The 17,902-nt window shown below is 43.5% G+C and overlaps 15 non-coding genes across 15 annotated transcripts; all 15 read right to left on the reverse strand.

Moving 5' to 3' along the window:
* Positions 1 to 515: 515 nt before the first annotated feature.
* Positions 516 to 634, reverse strand: LOC136722868 (5S ribosomal RNA). The gene has a single exon (XR_010806531.1). It is a non-coding gene; the product is annotated as a 5S ribosomal RNA (ribosomal RNA).
* A 1,066-nt stretch (positions 635 to 1,700) lies between these two features.
* On the reverse strand, positions 1,701 to 1,819 carry LOC136722807 (5S ribosomal RNA). Its single transcript, XR_010806485.1, has one exon. It is a non-coding gene; the product is annotated as a 5S ribosomal RNA (ribosomal RNA).
* A 1,055-nt stretch (positions 1,820 to 2,874) lies between these two features.
* Positions 2,875 to 2,993, reverse strand: LOC136722808 (5S ribosomal RNA). Its single transcript, XR_010806486.1, has one exon. It is a non-coding gene; the product is annotated as a 5S ribosomal RNA (ribosomal RNA).
* Positions 2,994 to 4,048: 1,055 nt separating this feature from the next.
* Positions 4,049 to 4,167, reverse strand: LOC136722819 (5S ribosomal RNA). The gene has a single exon (XR_010806493.1). It is a non-coding gene; the product is annotated as a 5S ribosomal RNA (ribosomal RNA).
* A 1,056-nt stretch (positions 4,168 to 5,223) lies between these two features.
* LOC136722776 (5S ribosomal RNA) lies at positions 5,224 to 5,342 on the reverse strand. The gene has a single exon (XR_010806458.1). It is a non-coding gene; the product is annotated as a 5S ribosomal RNA (ribosomal RNA).
* A 1,069-nt stretch (positions 5,343 to 6,411) lies between these two features.
* Positions 6,412 to 6,529, reverse strand: LOC136722813 (5S ribosomal RNA). Its single transcript, XR_010806490.1, has one exon. It is a non-coding gene; the product is annotated as a 5S ribosomal RNA (ribosomal RNA).
* Positions 6,530 to 7,598: 1,069 nt separating this feature from the next.
* LOC136722814 (5S ribosomal RNA) lies at positions 7,599 to 7,716 on the reverse strand. The gene has a single exon (XR_010806491.1). It is a non-coding gene; the product is annotated as a 5S ribosomal RNA (ribosomal RNA).
* Positions 7,717 to 8,782: 1,066 nt separating this feature from the next.
* Positions 8,783 to 8,901, reverse strand: LOC136722719 (5S ribosomal RNA). The gene has a single exon (XR_010806406.1). It is a non-coding gene; the product is annotated as a 5S ribosomal RNA (ribosomal RNA).
* A 1,055-nt stretch (positions 8,902 to 9,956) lies between these two features.
* LOC136722827 (5S ribosomal RNA) lies at positions 9,957 to 10,075 on the reverse strand. Its single transcript, XR_010806494.1, has one exon. It is a non-coding gene; the product is annotated as a 5S ribosomal RNA (ribosomal RNA).
* Positions 10,076 to 11,131: 1,056 nt separating this feature from the next.
* Positions 11,132 to 11,250, reverse strand: LOC136722778 (5S ribosomal RNA). Its single transcript, XR_010806459.1, has one exon. It is a non-coding gene; the product is annotated as a 5S ribosomal RNA (ribosomal RNA).
* A 1,069-nt stretch (positions 11,251 to 12,319) lies between these two features.
* LOC136722806 (5S ribosomal RNA) lies at positions 12,320 to 12,437 on the reverse strand. The gene has a single exon (XR_010806484.1). It is a non-coding gene; the product is annotated as a 5S ribosomal RNA (ribosomal RNA).
* A 1,066-nt stretch (positions 12,438 to 13,503) lies between these two features.
* On the reverse strand, positions 13,504 to 13,622 carry LOC136722728 (5S ribosomal RNA). Its single transcript, XR_010806414.1, has one exon. It is a non-coding gene; the product is annotated as a 5S ribosomal RNA (ribosomal RNA).
* Positions 13,623 to 14,677: 1,055 nt separating this feature from the next.
* On the reverse strand, positions 14,678 to 14,796 carry LOC136722829 (5S ribosomal RNA). The gene has a single exon (XR_010806496.1). It is a non-coding gene; the product is annotated as a 5S ribosomal RNA (ribosomal RNA).
* Positions 14,797 to 15,849: 1,053 nt separating this feature from the next.
* LOC136722830 (5S ribosomal RNA) lies at positions 15,850 to 15,968 on the reverse strand. Its single transcript, XR_010806497.1, has one exon. It is a non-coding gene; the product is annotated as a 5S ribosomal RNA (ribosomal RNA).
* Positions 15,969 to 17,023: 1,055 nt separating this feature from the next.
* Positions 17,024 to 17,142, reverse strand: LOC136722775 (5S ribosomal RNA). The gene has a single exon (XR_010806457.1). It is a non-coding gene; the product is annotated as a 5S ribosomal RNA (ribosomal RNA).
* Positions 17,143 to 17,902: the final 760 nt, after the last annotated feature.

Below are 17,902 nucleotides of genomic sequence, written 5' to 3' on the forward strand. Positions count from 1 at the left end.
AAATCCAGCAGCTCCTGTATTTCAATACACCAGAACCCAATATTATTGGCGAGTCGGGTAGTCCATCATCACAGTTCGAGGGCAGGCATCATTTCAGTAATTTCATCCCGTTGCATTCACATCCGTGCCTTGAATGAGATTGAATGTGATCTTTGCTCTCAAGTATGTTCCCAAGTTTTACACTTTCGTACTTTGCATGAATGGGAATGGAACCGTGTGTGTTGAATGAGGCTCCTTGTGAGCACTGAACTTTGTCCGGTGGAGTTCCTTTTTGTGTTGCTGTAATTGTGTCATTTCTTGATGAGAAAGATTAGGCAACATTTAGTCAATTCTAGCCATGATGCTCAAATTATTTACGAATGTACCCTAGTTACTAGGGACCGTTTACGTTGGAGAACAAGATCTATTGTATGCCTGTGTATTTGGGGAAGTCAAATCTGAAATAATGATGAAATTGCGTGTATCCAAAGTTAAAACTCGTGATTTGTCGCCCTCTGGTGTGTAAAAGATGCAAAAGCTTACAGCACCTGGTATTCCCAGGCAGTCTCCCATCCAAGTACTGACCAGGCCCGAGCCTGCTTAACTTCCGAGATCGGACGAGATCGGGCGTATTCAGGCTAGTATGGCCGTAAGCCAGGGAGGCTGTCCCTGACGCTCTACTTAAAGGGAAGGCAATATCCGTTTCTGCCGTTCATACTTACAGTTGAACTGTCTCTCTACTCTAAAGCCCGGGACACACCAGCGCGCCGCAGACAGTCCCTGCTAACATGCCACGTTGTGGCAACATTGTGGCAACGTTGTGCGTTAGCTGGGGTGCCACACCAGACCGGAACTATATATTACAAAACGAACACATTGTCTTGATAAAACAGCTGTAATTGAGTGCCTGACACGCCAGTCAAGCGCAATCTTGAGAAGGTGTGCATTTCAGTAAGGATTTCTATTGACATGCAGTATGAAACTGAAAGGAGGTTGCATCACTATGATGCATAACATTGCATGTATTGTATTTTCAAGTGTGTGCATTCATCCTGTTGTCATTTTGTTTTGAAAGCAGAAGAATCATTCAACAGGTTGCTGAGACAAATGTAAACCAGTAAAACATATGAAGAGAAACAAACCTTGAATATAAGTTCAGTTGTTTAAACATTTGACAAACTATGGTGAGGGGGTAAGAAAACACACAAATCCAGCAGCTCCTGTATTTCAATACACCAGAACCCAATATTATTGGCGAGTCGGGTAGTCCATCATCACAGTTCGAGGGCAGGCATCATTTCAGTAATTTCATCCCGTTGCATTCACATCCGTGCCTTGAATGAGATTGAATGTGATCTTTGCTCTCAAGTATGTTCCCAAGTTTTACACTTTCGTGCTTTGCATGAATGGGAATGGAACCGTGTGTGTTGAATGAGGCTCCTTGTGAGCACTGAACTTTGTCCGGTGGAGTTCCTTTTTGTGTTGCTGTAATTGTGTCATTTCTCGATGAGAAAGATTAGGCAACATTTAGTCACTTCTAGCCATGATGCTCAATTTATTTACGAATGTACCCTAGTTACTAGGGACCGTTTACGTTGGAGAACAAGATCTATTGTATGCCTGTGTATTTGGGGAAGTCAAATCTGAAATAATGATGAAATTGCGTGTATCCAAAGTTAAAACTCGTGATTTGTCGCCCTCTGGTGTGTAAAAGATGCAAAAGCTTACAGCACCTGGTATTCCCAGGCGGTCTCCCATCCAAGTACTGACCAGGCCCGAGCCTGCTTAGCTTCCGAGATCGGACGAGATCGGGCGTATTCAGGCTAGTATGGCCGTAAGCCAGGGAGGCTATCCCTGACGCTCTACTTAAAGGGAAGGCAATATCCGTTTCTGCCGCTCATACTTGCAGTTGAACTGTCTCTCTACTCTAAAGTCCGGGACACACCAGCGCGCCGCAGACAGTCCCTGCTAACACGAAACGTTGTGGCAACGTTGTGCGTTAGCTGGGGTGCCACACCAGACCGGAACTATATATTACAAAACGAACACATTGTCTTGATAAAACAGCTGTAATTGAGTGCCTGACACGCCAGTCAAGCGCAATCTTGAGAAGGTGTGCATTTCAGTAAGGATTTCAATTGACATGCAGTATGAAACTGAAAGGAGGTTGCATCACTATGATGCATAACATTGCATGTATTGTATTTTCAAGTGTGTGCATTCATCCTGTTGTCATTTTGTTTTGAAAGCAGAAGAATCATTCAACAGGTTGCTGAGACAAATGTAAACCAGTAAAACATATGAAGAGAAACAAACCTTGAATATAAGTTCAGTTGTTTAAACATTTGACAAACTATGGTGAGGGGGAAAGAAAACACACACATCCAGCAGCTCCTGTATTTCAATACACCAGAAGCCAATATTATTGGCGAGTCGGGTAGTCCATCATCACAGTTCGAGGGCAGGCATCATTTCAGTTATTTCATCCCGTTGCATTCACATCCGTGCCTTGAATGAGATTGAATGTGATCTTTGCTCTCAAGTATGTTCCCAAGTTTTACACTTTCGTGCTTTGCATGAATGGGAATGGAACCGTGTGTGTTGAATGAGGCTCCTTGTGAGCACTGAACTTTGTCCGGTGGAGTTCCTTTTTGTGTTGCTGTAATTGTGTCATTTCTCGATGAGATAGATTAGGCAACATTTAGTCACTTCTAGCCATGATGCTGAATTTATTTACGAATGTACCCTAGTTTCTAGGGACCGTTTACGTTGGAGAACAAGATCTATTGTATGCCTGTGTATTTGGGGAAGTCAAATCTGAAATAATGATGAAATTGCGTGTATCCAAAGTTAAAACTCGTGATTTGTCGCCCTCTGGTGTGTAAAAGATGATAAAGCTTACAGCACCTGGTATTCCCAGGCGGTCTCCCATCCAAGTACTGACCAGGCCCGAGCCTGCTTAGGTTCCGAGATCGGACGAGATCGTGCGTATTCAGGCTAGTATGGTCGTAAGCAAGGGAGGCTGTCCCTGACGCTCTACTTAAAGGGAAGGCAATATCCGTTTCTGCCGCTCATACTTGCAGTTGATCTGTCTCTCTACTCTAAAGTCCGGGACACACCAGCGCGCCGCAGACAGTCCCTGCTAACACGAAACGTTGTGGCAACGTTGTGCGTTAGCTGGGGTGCCACACCAGACCGGAACTATATTTTACAAAACGAACACATTGTCTTGATAATACAGCTGTAATTGAGTGCCTGACACGCCAGTCAAGCGCAATCTTGAGAAGGTGTGCATTTCAGTGAGGAATTCAATTGACATGCAGTATGAAACTGAAAGGAGGTTGCATCACTATGATGCATAACATTGCATGTATTGTATTTTCAAGTGTGTGCATTCATCCTGTTGTCATTTTGTTTTGAAAGCAGAAGAATCATTCAACAGGTTGCTGAGACAAATGTAAACCAGTAAAACATATGAAGAGAAACAAACCTTGAATATAAGTTCAGTTGTTTAAACATTTGACAAACTATGGTGAGGGGGTAAGAAAACACACAAATCCAGCAGCTCCTGTATTTCAATACACCAGAACCCAATATTATTGGCGAGTCGGGTAGTCCATCATCACAGTTCGAGGGCAGGCATCATTTCAGTAATTTCATCCCGTTGCATTCACATCCGTGCCTTGAATGAGATTGAATGTGATCTTTGCTCTCAAGTATGTTCCCAAGTTTTACACTTTCGTGCTTTGCATGAATGGGAATGGAACCGTGTGTGTTGAATGAGGCTCCTTGTGAGCACTGAACTTTGTCCGGTGGAGTTCCTTTTTGTGTTGCTGTAATTGTGTCATTTCTCGATGAGAAAGATTAGGCAACATTTAGTCACTTCTAGCCATGATGCTCAATTTATTTACGAATGTACCCTAGTTACTAGGGACCGTTTACGTTGGAGAACAAGATCTATTGTATGCCTGTGTATTTGGGGAAGTCAAATCTGAAATAATGATGAAATTGCGTGTATCCAAAGTTAAAACTCGTGATTTGTCGCCCTCTGGTGTGTAAAAGATGCAAAAGCTTACAGCACCTGGTATTCCCAGGCGGTCTCCCATCCAAGTACTGACCAGGCCCGAGCCTGCTTAGCTTCCGAGATCGGACGAGATCGGGCGTATTCAGGCTAGTATGGCCGTAAGCCAGGAATGCTGTCCCTGAAGCTCTACTTAAAGGGAAGGCAATATCCGTTTCTGCCGTACATACTTACAGTTGAACTGTCTCTCTACTCTAAAGCCCGGGACACACCAGCGCGCCGCAGACAGTCCCTGCTAATATGCCACGTTGTGGCAACGTTGTGCGTTAGCTGGGGTGCCACACCAGACCGGAACTATATTTTACAAAACGAACACATTTGTCTTGATAAAACAGCTGTAATTGAGTGCCTGACACGCCAGTCAAGCGAAATCTTGAGAAGGTGTGCATTTCAGTAAGGATTTCAATTGACATGCAGTATGAAACTGAAAGGAGGTTGCATCACTATGATGCATAACATTGCATGTATTGTATTTTCAAGTGTGTGCATTCATCCTGTTGTCATTTTGTTTTGAAAGCAGAAGAATCATTCAACAGGTTGCTGAGACAAATGTAAACCAGTAAAACATATGAAGAGAAACAAACCTTGAATATAAGTTCAGTTGTTTAAACATTTGACAAACTATGGTGAGGGGGTAAGAAAACAAACAAATCCAGCAGCTCCTGTATTTCAATACACCAGAACCCAATATTATTGGCGTGTCGGGTAGTCCATCATCACAGTTCGAGGGCAGGCATCATTTCAGTAATTTCATCCCGTTGCATTCACATCCGTGCCGTGAATGAGATTGAATGTGATCTTTGCTCTCAAGTATGTTCCCAAGTTTTACACTTTCGTGCTTTGCATGAATGGGAATGGAACCGTGTGTGTTGAATGAGGCTCCTTGTGAGCACTGAACTTTGTCCGGTGGAGTTCCTTTTTGTGTTGCTGTAATTGTGTCATTTCTCGATGAGAAAGATTAGGCAACATTTAGTCACTTCTAGCCATGATGCTCAATTTATTTACGAATGTACCCTAGTTACTAGGGACCGTTTACGTTGGAGAACAAGATCTATTGTATGCCTGTGTATTTGGGGAAGTAAAATCTGAAATAATGATGAAATTGTGTGTATCCAAAGTTAAAACTCGTGATTTGTCGCCCTCTGGTGTGTAAAAGGTGCAAAAGCTTACAGCACCTGGTATTCCCAGGCGGTCTCCCATCCAAGTAATGACCAGGCCCAAGCCTGCTTGGCTTCCGAGATCGGACGAGATCGGGCGTATTCAGGCTAGTATGGCCGTAAGCCAGGGAGGCTGTCCCTGACGCTCTACTTAAAGGGAAGGCAATATCCGTTTCTGCCGGTCATACTTGCAGTTGAACTGTATCTCTACTCTAAAGCCCGGGACACACCAGCGCGCCGCAGCCAGTCCCTGCTAACACGCCACGTTGTGGCAACATTGTGGCAACGTTGTGCGTTAGCTGGGGTGCCACACCAGACCGGAACTATATATTACAAAACGAACACATTGTCTTGATAAAACAGCTGTAATTGAGTGCCTGACACGCCAGTCAAGCGCAATCTTGAGAAGGTGTGCATTTCAGTAAGGATTTCAATTGACATGCAGTATGAAACTGAAAGGAGGTTGCATCACTATGATGCATAACATTGCATGTATTGTATTTTCAAGTGTGTGCATTCATCCTGTTGTCATTTTGTTTTGAAAGCAGAAGAATCATTTTTGCTGAGGTTGCTGAGACAAATGTAAACCAGTAAAACATATGAAGAGAAACAAACCTTGAATATAAGTTCAGTTGTTTAAACATTTGACAAACTATGGTGAGGGGGTAAGAAAACACACAAATCCAGCAGCTCCTGTATTTCAATACACCAGAACCCAATATTATTGGCGAGTCGGGTAGTCCATCATCACAGTTCGAGGGCAGGCATCATTTCAGTAATTTCATCCCGTTGCATTCACATCCGTGCCTTGAATGAGATTGAATGTGATCTTTGCTCTCAAGTATGTTCCCAAGTTTTACACTTTCGTGCTTTGCATGAATGGGAATGGAACCGTGTGTGTTGAATGAGGCTCCTTGTGAGCACTGAACTTTGTCCGGTGGAGTTCCTTTTTGTGTTGCTGTAATTGTGTCATTTCTCGATGAGAAAGATTAGGCAACATTTAGTCACTTCTAGCCATGATGCTCAATTTATTTACGAATGTACCCTAGTTACTAGGGACCGTTTACGTTGGAGAACAAGATCTATTGTATGCCTGTGTATTTGGGGAAGTCAAATCTGAAATAATGATGAAATTGCGTGTATCCAAAGTTAAAAATCGTGATTTGTCGCCCTCTGGTGTGTAAAAGATGCAAAAGCTTGCAGCACCTGGTATTCCCAGGCGGTCTCCCATCCAAGTACTGACCAGGCCCGAGCCTGCTTAGCTTCCAAGATCGGACGAGATCGGGCGTATTCAGGCTAGTAGGCCGTAAGCCAGGGAGGCTGTCCCTGACGCTCTACTTAAAGGGAAGGCAATATCCGTTTCTGCCGTTCATACTTACAGTTGAACTGTCTCTCTACTCTAAAGCCCGGGACACACCAGCGCGCCGCAGACAGTCCCTGCTAACACGCCACGTTGTGGCAACATTGTGGCAACGTTGTGCGTTAGCTGGGGTGCCACACCAGACCGGAACTATATATTACAAAACGAACACATTGTCTTGATAAAACAGCTGTAATTGAGTGCCTGACACGCCAGTCAAGCGCAATCTTGAGAAGGTGTGCATTTCAGTAAGGATTTCAATTGACATGCAGTATGAAACTGAAAGGAGGTTGCATCACTATGATGCATAACATTGCATGTATTGTATTTTCAAGTGTGTGCATTCATCCTGTTGTCATTTTGTTTTGAAAGCAGAAGAATCATTTTTGCTGAGGTTGCTGAGACAAATGTAAACCAGTAAAACATATGAAGAGAAACAAACCTTGAATATAAGTTCAGTTGTTTAAACATTTGACAAACTATGGTGAGGGGGTAAGAAAACACACAAATCCAGCAGCTCCTGTATTTCAATACACCAGAACCCAATATTATTGGCGAGTCGGGTAGTCCATCATCACAGTTCGAGGGCAGGCATCATTTCAGTAATTTCATCCCGTTGCATTCACATCCGTGCCTTGAATGAGATTGAATGTGATCTTTGCTCTCAAGTATGTTCCCAAGTTTTACACTTTCGTGCTTTGCATGAATGGGAATGGAACCGTGTGTGTTGAATGAGGCTCCTTGTGAGCACTGAACTTTGTCCGGTGGAGTTCCTTTTTGTGTTGCTGTAATTGTGTCATTTCTCGATGAGAAAGATTAGGCAACATTTAGTCACTTCTAGCCATGATGCTCAATTTATTTACGAATGTACCCTAGTTACTAGGGACCGTTTACGTTGGAGAACAAGATCTATTGTATGCCTGTGTATTTGGGGAAGTCAAATCTGAAATAATGATGAAATTGCGTGTATCCAAAGTTAAAAATCGTGATTTGTCGCCCTCTGGTGTGTAAAAGATGCAAAAGCTTGCAGCACCTGGTATTCCCAGGCGGTCTCCCATCCAAGTACTGACCAGGCCCGAGCCTGCTTAGCTTCCAAGATCGGACGAGATCGGGCGTATTCAGGCTAGTAGGCCGTAAGCCAGGGAGGCTGTCCCTGACGCTCTACTTAAAGGGAAGGCAATATCCGTTTCTGCCGTTCATACTTACAGTTGAACTGTCTCTCTACTCTAAAGCCCGGGACACACCAGCGCGCCGCAGACAGTCCCTGCTAACACGCCACGTTGTGGCAACATTGTGGCAACGTTGTGCGTTAGCTGGGGTGCCACACCAGACCGGAACTATATATTACAAAACGAACACATTGTCTTGATAAAACAGCTGTAATTGAGTGCCTGACACGCCAGTCAAGCGCAATCTTGAGAAGGTGTGCATTTCAGTAAGGATTTCAATTGACATGCAGTATGAAACTGAAAGGAGGTTGCATCACTATGATGCATAACATTGCATGTATTGTATTTTCAAGTGTGTGCATTCATCCTGTTGTCATTTTGTTTTGAAAGCAGAAGAATCATTCAACAGGTTGCTGAGACAAATGTAAACCAGTAAAACATATGAAGAGAAACAAACCTTGAATATAAGTTCAGTTGTTTAAACATTTGACAAACTATGGTGAGGGGGTAAGAAAACACACAAATCCAGCAGCTCCTGTATTTCAATACACCAGAACCCAATATTATTGGCGAGTCGGGTAGTCCATCATCACAGTTCGAGGGCAGGCATCATTTCAGTAATTTCATCCCGTTGCATTCACATCCGTGCCTTGAATGAGATTGAATGTGATCTTTGCTCTCAAGTATGTTCCCAAGTTTTACACTTTCGTGCTTTGCATGAATGGGAATGGAACCGTGTGTGTTGAATGAGGCTCCTTGTGAGCACTGAACTTTGTCCGGTGGAGTTCCTTTTTGTGTTGCTGTAATTGTGTCATTTCTCGATGAGAAAGATTAGGCAACATTTAGTCACTTCTAGCCATGATGCTCAATTTATTTACGAATGTACCCTAGTTACTAGGGACCGTTTACGTTGGAGAACAAGATCTATTGTATGCCTGTGTATTTGGGGAAGTAAAATCTGAAATAATGATGAAATTGCGTGTATCCAAAGTTAAAACTCGTGATTTGTCGCCCTCTGGTGTGTAAAAGATGCAAAAGCTTACAGCACCTGGTATTCCCAGGTGGTCTCCCATCCAAGTACTGACCAGGCCCGAGCCTGCTTGGCTTCCGAGATCGGACGAGATCGGGCGTATTCAGGCTAGTATGGCCGTAAGCCAGGGAGGCTGTCCTTGACCCTCTACTTAAAGGGAAGGCAATATCCGTTTCTGCCGCTCATACTTGCAGTTGAACTGTCTCTCTACTCTAAAGTCCGGGACACACCAGCACGCTGCAGACAGTCCCTGCTAACACGAAACGTTGTGGCAACGTTGTGCGTTAGCTGGGGTGCCACACCAGACCGGAACTATATTTTACAAAACGAACACATTGTCTTGATAAAACAGCTGTAATTGAGTGCCTGACACGCCAGTCAAGCGCAATCTTGAGAAGGTGTGCATTTCAGTAAGGATTTCAATTGACATGCAGTATGAAACTGAAAGGAGGTTGCATCACTATGATGCATAACATTGCATGTATTGTATTTTCAAGTGTGTGCATTCATCCTGTTGTCATTTTGTTTTGAAAGCAGAAGAATCATTCAACAGGTTGCTGAGACAAATGTAAACCAGTAAAACATATGAAGAGAAACAAACCTTGAATATAAGTTCAGTTGTTTAAACATTTGACAAACTATGGTGAGGGGGTAAGAAAACACACAAATCCAGCAGCTCCTGTATTTCAATACACCAGAACCCAATATTATTGGCGAGTCAGGTAGTCCATCATCACAGTTCGAGGGCAGGCATCATTTCAGTAATTTCATCCCGTTGCATTCACATCCGTGCCTTGAATGAGATTGAATGTGATCTTTGCTCTCAAGTATGTTCCCAAGTTTTACACTTTCGTGCTTTGCATGAATGGGAATGGAACCGTGTGTGTTGAATGAAGCTCCTTGTGAGCACTGAACTTTGTCCGGTGGAGTTCCTTTTTGTGTTGCTGTAATTGTGTCATTTCTCGATGAGAAAGATTAGGCAACATTTAGTCACTTCTAGCCATGATGCTCAATTTATTTACGAATGTACCCTAGTTACTAGGGACCGTTTACGTTGGAGAACAAGATCTATTGTATGCCTGTGTATTTGGGGAAGTCAAATCTGAAATAATGATGAAATTGCGTGTATCCAAAGTTAAAACTCGTGATTTGTCGCCCTCTGGTGTGTAAAAGATGCAAAAGCTTACAGCACCTGGTATTCCCAGGCGGTCTCCCATCCAAGTACTGACCAGGCCCGAGCCTGCTTAGCTTCCGAGATCGGACGAGATCGGGCGTATTCAGGCTAGTATGGCCGTAAGCCAGGAATGCTGTCCCTGAAGCTCTACTTAAAGGGAAGGCAATATCCGTTTCTGCCGTACATACTTACAGTTGAACTGTCTCTCTACTCTAAAGCCCGGGACACACCAGCGCGCCGCAGACAGTCCCTGCTAATATGCCACGTTGTGGCAACGTTGTGCGTTAGCTGGGGTGCCACACCAGACCGGAACTATATTTTACAAAACGAACACATTTGTCTTGATAAAACAGCTGTAATTGAGTGCCTGACACGCCAGTCAAGCGAAATCTTGAGAAGGTGTGCATTTCAGTAAGGATTTCAATTGACATGCAGTATGAAACTGAAAGGAGGTTGCATCACTATGATGCAAAACATTGCATGTATTGTATTTTCAAGTGTGTGCATTCATCCTGTTGTCATTTTGTTTTGAAAGCAGAAGAATCATTCAACAGGTTGCTGAGACAAATGTAAACCAGTAAAACATATGAAGAGAAACAAACCTTGAATATAAGTTCAGTTGTTTAAACATTTGACAAACTATGGTGAGGGGGTAAGAAAACAAACAAATCCAGCAGCTCCTGTATTTCAATACACCAGAACCCAATATTATTGGCGTGTCGGGTAGTCCATCATCACAGTTCGAGGGCAGGCATCATTTCAGTAATTTCATCCCGTTGCATTCACATCCGTGCCGTGAATGAGATTGAATGTGATCTTTGCTCTCAAGTATGTTCCCAAGTTTTACACTTTCGTGCTTTGCATGAATGGGAATGGAACCGTGTGTGTTGAATGAGGCTCCTTGTGAGCACTGAACTTTGTCCGGTGGAGTTCCTTTTTGTGTTGCTGTAATTGTGTCATTTCTCGATGAGAAAGATTAGGCAACATTTAGTCACTTCTAGCCATGATGCTCAATTTATTTACGAATGTACCCTAGTTACTAGGGACCGTTTACGTTGGAGAACAAGATCTATTGTATGCCTGTGTATTTGGGGAAGTAAAATCTGAAATAATGATGAAATTGTGTGTATCCAAAGTTAAAACTCGTGATTTGTCGCCCTCTGGTGTGTAAAAGGTGCAAAAGCTTACAGCACCTGGTATTCCCAGGCGGTCTCCCATCCAAGTAATGACCAGGCCCAAGCCTGCTTGGCTTCCGAGATCGGACGAGATCGGGCGTATTCAGGCTAGTATGGCCGTAAGCCAGGGAGGCTGTCCCTGACGCTCTACTTAAAGGGAAGGCAATATCCGTTTCTGCCGGTCATACTTGCAGTTGAACTGTATCTCTACTCTAAAGCCCGGGACACACCAGCGCGCCGCAGCCAGTCCCTGCTAACACGCCACGTTGTGGCAACATTGTGGCAACGTTGTGCGTTAGCTGGGGTGCCACACCAGACCGGAACTATATATTACAAAACGAACACATTGTCTTGATAAAACAGCTGTAATTGAGTGCCTGACACGCCAGTCAAGCGCAATCTTGAGAAGGTGTGCATTTCAGTAAGGATTTCAATTGACATGCAGTATGAAACTGAAAGGAGGTTGCATCACTATGATGCATAACATTGCATGTATTGTATTTTCAAGTGTGTGCATTCATCCTGTTGTCATTTTGTTTTGAAAGCAGAAGAATCATTTTTGCTGAGGTTGCTGAGACAAATGTAAACCAGTAAAACATATGAAGAGAAACAAACCTTGAATATAAGTTCAGTTGTTTAAACATTTGACAAACTATGGTGAGGGGGTAAGAAAACACACAAATCCAGCAGCTCCTGTATTTCAATACACCAGAACCCAATATTATTGGCGAGTCGGGTAGTCCATCATCACAGTTCGAGGGCAGGCATCATTTCAGTAATTTCATCCCGTTGCATTCACATCCGTGCCTTGAATGAGATTGAATGTGATCTTTGCTCTCAAGTATGTTCCCAAGTTTTACACTTTCGTGCTTTGCATGAATGGGAATGGAACCGTGTGTGTTGAATGAGGCTCCTTGTGAGCACTGAACTTTGTCCGGTGGAGTTCCTTTTTGTGTTGCTGTAATTGTGTCATTTCTCGATGAGAAAGATTAGGCAACATTTAGTCACTTCTAGCCATGATGCTCAATTTATTTACGAATGTACCCTAGTTACTAGGGACCGTTTACGTTGGAGAACAAGATCTATTGTATGCCTGTGTATTTGGGGAAGTCAAATCTGAAATAATGATGAAATTGCGTGTATCCAAAGTTAAAAATCGTGATTTGTCGCCCTCTGGTGTGTAAAAGATGCAAAAGCTTGCAGCACCTGGTATTCCCAGGCGGTCTCCCATCCAAGTACTGACCAGGCCCGAGCCTGCTTAGCTTCCGAGATCGGACGAGATCGGGCGTATTCAGGCTAGTAGGCCGTAAGCCAGGGAGGCTGTCCCTGACGCTCTACTTAAAGGGAAGGCAATATCCGTTTCTGCCGTTCATACTTACAGTTGAACTGTCTCTCTACTCTAAAGCCCGGGACACACCAGCGCGCCGCAGACAGTCCCTGCTAACACGCCACGTTGTGGCAACATTGTGGCAACGTTGTGCGTTAGCTGGGGTGCCACACCAGACCGGAACTATATATTACAAAACGAACACATTGTCTTGATAAAACAGCTGTAATTGAGTGCCTGACACGCCAGTCAAGCGCAATCTTGAGAAGGTGTGCATTTCAGTAAGGATTTCAATTGACATGCAGTATGAAACTGAAAGGAGGTTGCATCACTATGATGCATAACATTGCATGTATTGTATTTTCAAGTGTGTGCATTCATCCTGTTGTCATTTTGTTTTGAAAGCAGAAGAATCATTCAACAGGTTGCTGAGACAAATGTAAACCAGTAAAACATATGAAGAGAAACAAACCTTGAATATAAGTTCAGTTGTTTAAACATTTGACAAACTATGGTGAGGGGGTAAGAAAACACACAAATCCAGCAGCTCCTGTATTTCAATACACCAGAACCCAATATTATTGGCGAGTCGGGTAGTCCATCATCACAGTTCGAGGGCAGGCATCATTTCAGTAATTTCATCCCGTTGCATTCACATCCGTGCCTTGAATGAGATTGAATGTGATCTTTGCTCTCAAGTATGTTCCCAAGTTTTACACTTTCGTGCTTTGCATGAATGGGAATGGAACCGTGTGTGTTGAATGAGGCTCCTTGTGAGCACTGAACTTTGTCCGGTGGAGTTCCTTTTTGTGTTGCTGTAATTGTGTCATTTCTCGATGAGAAAGATTAGGCAACATTTAGTCACTTCTAGCCATGATGCTCAATTTATTTACGAATGTACCCTAGTTACTAGGGACCGTTTACGTTGGAGAACAAGATCTATTGTATGCCTGTGTATTTGGGGAAGTAAAATCTGAAATAATGATGAAATTGCGTGTATCCAAAGTTAAAACTCGTGATTTGTCGCCCTCTGGTGTGTAAAAGATGCAAAAGCTTACAGCACCTGGTATTCCCAGGCGGTCTCCCATCCAAGTACTGACCAGGCCCGAGCCTGCTTGGCTTCCGAGATCGGACGAGATCGGGCGTATTCAGGCTAGTATGGCCGTAAGCCAGGGAGGCTGTCCTTGACCCTCTACTTAAAGGGAAGGCAATATCCGTTTCTGCCGCTCATACTTGCAGTTGAACTGTCTCTCTACTCTAAAGTCCGGGACACACCAGCACGCTGCAGACAGTCCCTGCTAACACGAAACGTTGTGGCAACGTTGTGCGTTAGCTGGGGTGCCACACCAGACCGGAACTATATTTTACAAAACGAACACATTGTCTTGATAAAACAGCTGTAATTGAGTGCCTGACACGCCAGTCAAGCGCAATCTTGAGAAGGTGTGCATTTCAGTAAGGATTTCAATTGACATGCAGTATGAAACTGAAAGGAGGTTGCATCACTATGATGCATAACATTGCATGTATTGTATTTTCAAGTGTGTGCATTCATCCTGTTGTCATTTTGTTTTGAAAGCAGAAGAATCATTCAACAGGTTGCTGAGACAAATGTAAACCAGTAAAACATATGAAGAGAAACAAACCTTGAATATAAGTTCAGTTGTTTAAACATTTGACAAACTATGGTGAGGGGGTAAGAAAACACACAAATCCAGCAGCTCCTGTATTTCAATACACCAGAACCCAATATTATTGGCGAGTCGGGTAGTCCATCATCACAGTTCGAGGGCAGGCATCATTTCAGTAATTTCATCCCGTTGCATTCACATCCGTGCCTTGAATGAGATTGAATGTGATCTTTGCTCTCAAGTATGTTCCCAAGTTTTACACTTTCGTGCTTTGCATGAATGGGAATGGAACCGTGTGTGTTGAATGAAGCTCCTTGTGAGCACTGAACTTTGTCCGGTGGAGTTCCTTTTTGTGTTGCTGTAATTGTGTCATTTCTCGATGAGAAAGATTAGGCAACATTTAGTCACTTCTAGCCATGATGCTCAATTTATTTACGAATGTACCCTAGTTACTAGGGACCGTTTACGTTGGAGAACAAGATCTATTGTATGCCTGTGTATTTGGGGAAGTCAAATCTGAAATAATGATGAAATTGCGTGTATCCAAAGTTAAAACTTGTGATTTGTCGCCCTCTGGAGTGTAAAAGATGCAAAAGCTTACAGCACCTGGTATTCCCAGGCGGTCTCCCATCCAAGTACTGACCAGGCCCGAGCCTGCTTAGCTTCCGAGATCGGACGAGATCGGGCGTATTCAGGCTAGTATGGCCGTAAGCCAGGGAGGCTGTCCCTGACGCTCTACTTAAAGGGAAGGCAATATCCGTTTCTGCCGTTCATACTTACAGTTGAACTGTCTCTCTACTCTAAAGCCCGGGACACACCAGCACGCCGCAGACAGTCCCTGCTAACACGCCACGTTGTGGCAACATTGTGGCAACGTTGTGCGTTAGCTGGGGTGCCACACCAGACCGGAACTATATATTACAAAACGAACACATTCTCTTGATAAAACAGCTGTAATTGAGTGCCTGACACGCCAGTCAAGCGCAATCTTGAGAAGGTGTGCATTTCAGTAAGGATTTCAATTGACATGCAGTATGAAACTGAAAGGAGGATGCATAACATTGCATGTATTGTATTTTCAAGTGTGTGCATTCATCCTGTTGTCATTTTGTTTTGAAAGCAGAAGAATCATTCAACAGGTTGCTGAGACAAATGTAAACCAGTAAAACATATGAAGAGAAACAAACCTTGAATATAAGTTCAGTTGTTTAAACATTTGACAAACTATGGTGAGGGGGTAAGAAAACACACAAATCCAGCAGCTCCTGTATTTCAATACACCAGAACCCAATATTATTGGCGAGTCGGGTAGTCCATCATCACAGTTCGAGGGCAGGCATCATTTCAGTAATTTCATCCCGTTGCATTCACATCCGTGCCTTGAATGAGATTGAATGTGATCTTTGCTCTCAAGTATTTTCCCAAGTTTTACACTTTCGTGCTTTGCATGAATGGGAATGGAACCGTGTGTGTTGAATTAGGCTCCTTGTGAGCACTGAACTTTGTCCGGTGGAGTTCCTTTTTGTGTTGCTGTAATTGTGTCATTTCTCGATGAGAAAGATTAGGCAACATTTAGTCACTTCTAGCCATGATGCTCAATTTATTTACGAATGTACACTAGTTACTAGGGATCGTTTACGTTGGAGAACAAGATCTATTGTATGCCTGTGTATTTGGGGAAGTCAAATCTGAAATAATGATGAAATTGCGTGTATCCAAAGTTAAAACTCGTGATTTGTCGCCCTCTGGTGTGTAAAAGATGCAAAAGCTTACAGCACCTGGTATTCCCAGGCGGTCTCCCATCCAAGTACTGACCAGGCCCGAGCCTGCTTAGCTTCCGAGATCGGACGAGATCGGGCGTATTCAGGCTAGTATGGCCGTAAGCCAGGGAGGCTGTCCCTGACGCTCTACTTAAAGGGAAGGCAATATCCGTTTCTTCCGCTCATACTTGCAATTGAACTGTCTCTCTACTCTAAAGTCCGGGACACACCAGCGCGCCGCAGACAGTCCCTGCTAACACGAAACGTTGTGGCAACGTTGTGCGTTAGCTGGGGTGCCACACCAGACCGGAACTATATATTACAAAACGAACACATTGTCTTGATAAAACAGCTGTAATTGAGTGCCTGACACGCCAGTCAAGCGCAATCTTGAGAAGGTGTGCATTTCAGTAAGGATTTCAATTGACATGCAGTATGAAACTGAAAGGAGGTTGCATCACTATGATGCATAACATTGCATGTATTGTATTTTCAAGTGTGTGCATTCATCCTGTTGTCATTTTGTTTTGAAAGCAGAAGAATCATTCAACAGGTTGCTGAGACAAATGTAAACCAGTAAAACATATGAAGAGAAACAAACCTTGAATATAAGTTCAGTTGTTTAAACATTTGACAAACTATGGTGAGGGGGTAAGAAAACACACAAATCCAGCAGCTCCTGTATTTCAATACACCAGAACCCAATATTATTGGCGAGTCGGGTAGTCCATCATCACAGTTCGAGGGCAGGCATCATTTCAGTAATTTCATCCCGTTGCATTCACATCCGTGCCTTGAATGAGATTGAATGTGATCTTTGCTCTCAAGTATGTTCCCAAGTTTTACACTTTCGTGATTTGCATGAATGGGAATGGAACCGTGTGTGTTGAATGAAGCTCCTTGTGAGCACTGAACATTGTCCGGTGGAGTTCCTTTTTGTGTTGCTGTAATTGTGTCATTTCTCGATGAGAAAGATTAGGCAACATTTAGTCACTTCTAGCCATGATGCTCAATTTATTTACGAATGTACCCTAGTTACTAGGGACCGTTTACGTTGGAGAACAAGATCTATTGTATGCCTGTGTATTTGGGGAAGTCAAATCTGAAATAATGATGAAATTGCGTGTATCCAAAGTTAAAACTCGTGATTTGTCGCCCTCTGGTGTGTAAAAGATGCAAAAGCTTACAGCACCTGGTATTCCCAGGCGCTCTCCCATCCAAGTACTGACCAGGCCCGAGCCTGCTTAGCTTCCGAGATCGGACGAGATCGGGCGTATTCAGGCTAGTATGGCCGTAAGCCAGGGAGGCTGTCCCTGACGCTCTACTTAAAGGGAAGGCAATATCCGTTTCTGCCGTTCATACTTGCAGTTGAACTGTCTCTCTACTCTAAAGCCCGGGACACACCAGCGCGCCGCAGACAGTCCCTGCTAACACGCCACGTTGTGGCAACATTGTGGCAACGTTGTGCGTTAGCTGGGGTGCCACACCAGACCGGAACTATATATTACAAAACGAACACATTCTCTTGATAAAACAGCTGTAATTGAGTGCCTGACACGCCAGTCAAGCGCAATCTTGAGAAGGTGTGCATTTCAGTAAGGATTTCAATTGACATGCAGTATGAAACTGAAAGGAGGTTGCATCACTATGATGCATAACATTGCATGTATTGTATTTTCAAGTGTGTGCATTCATCCTGTTGTCATTTTGTTTTGAAAGCAGAAGAATCATTCAACAGGTTGCTGAGACAAATGTAAACCAGTAAAACATATGAAGAGAAACAAACCTTGAATATAAGTTCAGTTGTTTAAACATTTGACAAACTATGGTGAGGGGGTAAGAAAACACACAAATCCAGCAGCTCCTGTATTTCAATACACCAGAACCCAATATTATTGGCGAGTCGGGTAGTCCATCATCACAGTTCGAGGGCAGGCATCATTTCAGTAATTTCATCCCGTTGCATTCACATCCGTGCCTTGAATGAGATTGAATGTGATCTTTGCTCTCAAGTATGTTCCCAAGTTTTACACTTTCGTGCTTTGCATGAATGGGAATG

Source organism: Amia ocellicauda, unplaced genomic scaffold (assembly GCF_036373705.1).
Source record: "Amia ocellicauda isolate fAmiCal2 unplaced genomic scaffold, fAmiCal2.hap1 HAP1_SCAFFOLD_146, whole genome shotgun sequence".
Taxonomy (NCBI): Eukaryota; Metazoa; Chordata; class Actinopteri; order Amiiformes; family Amiidae; genus Amia; species Amia ocellicauda.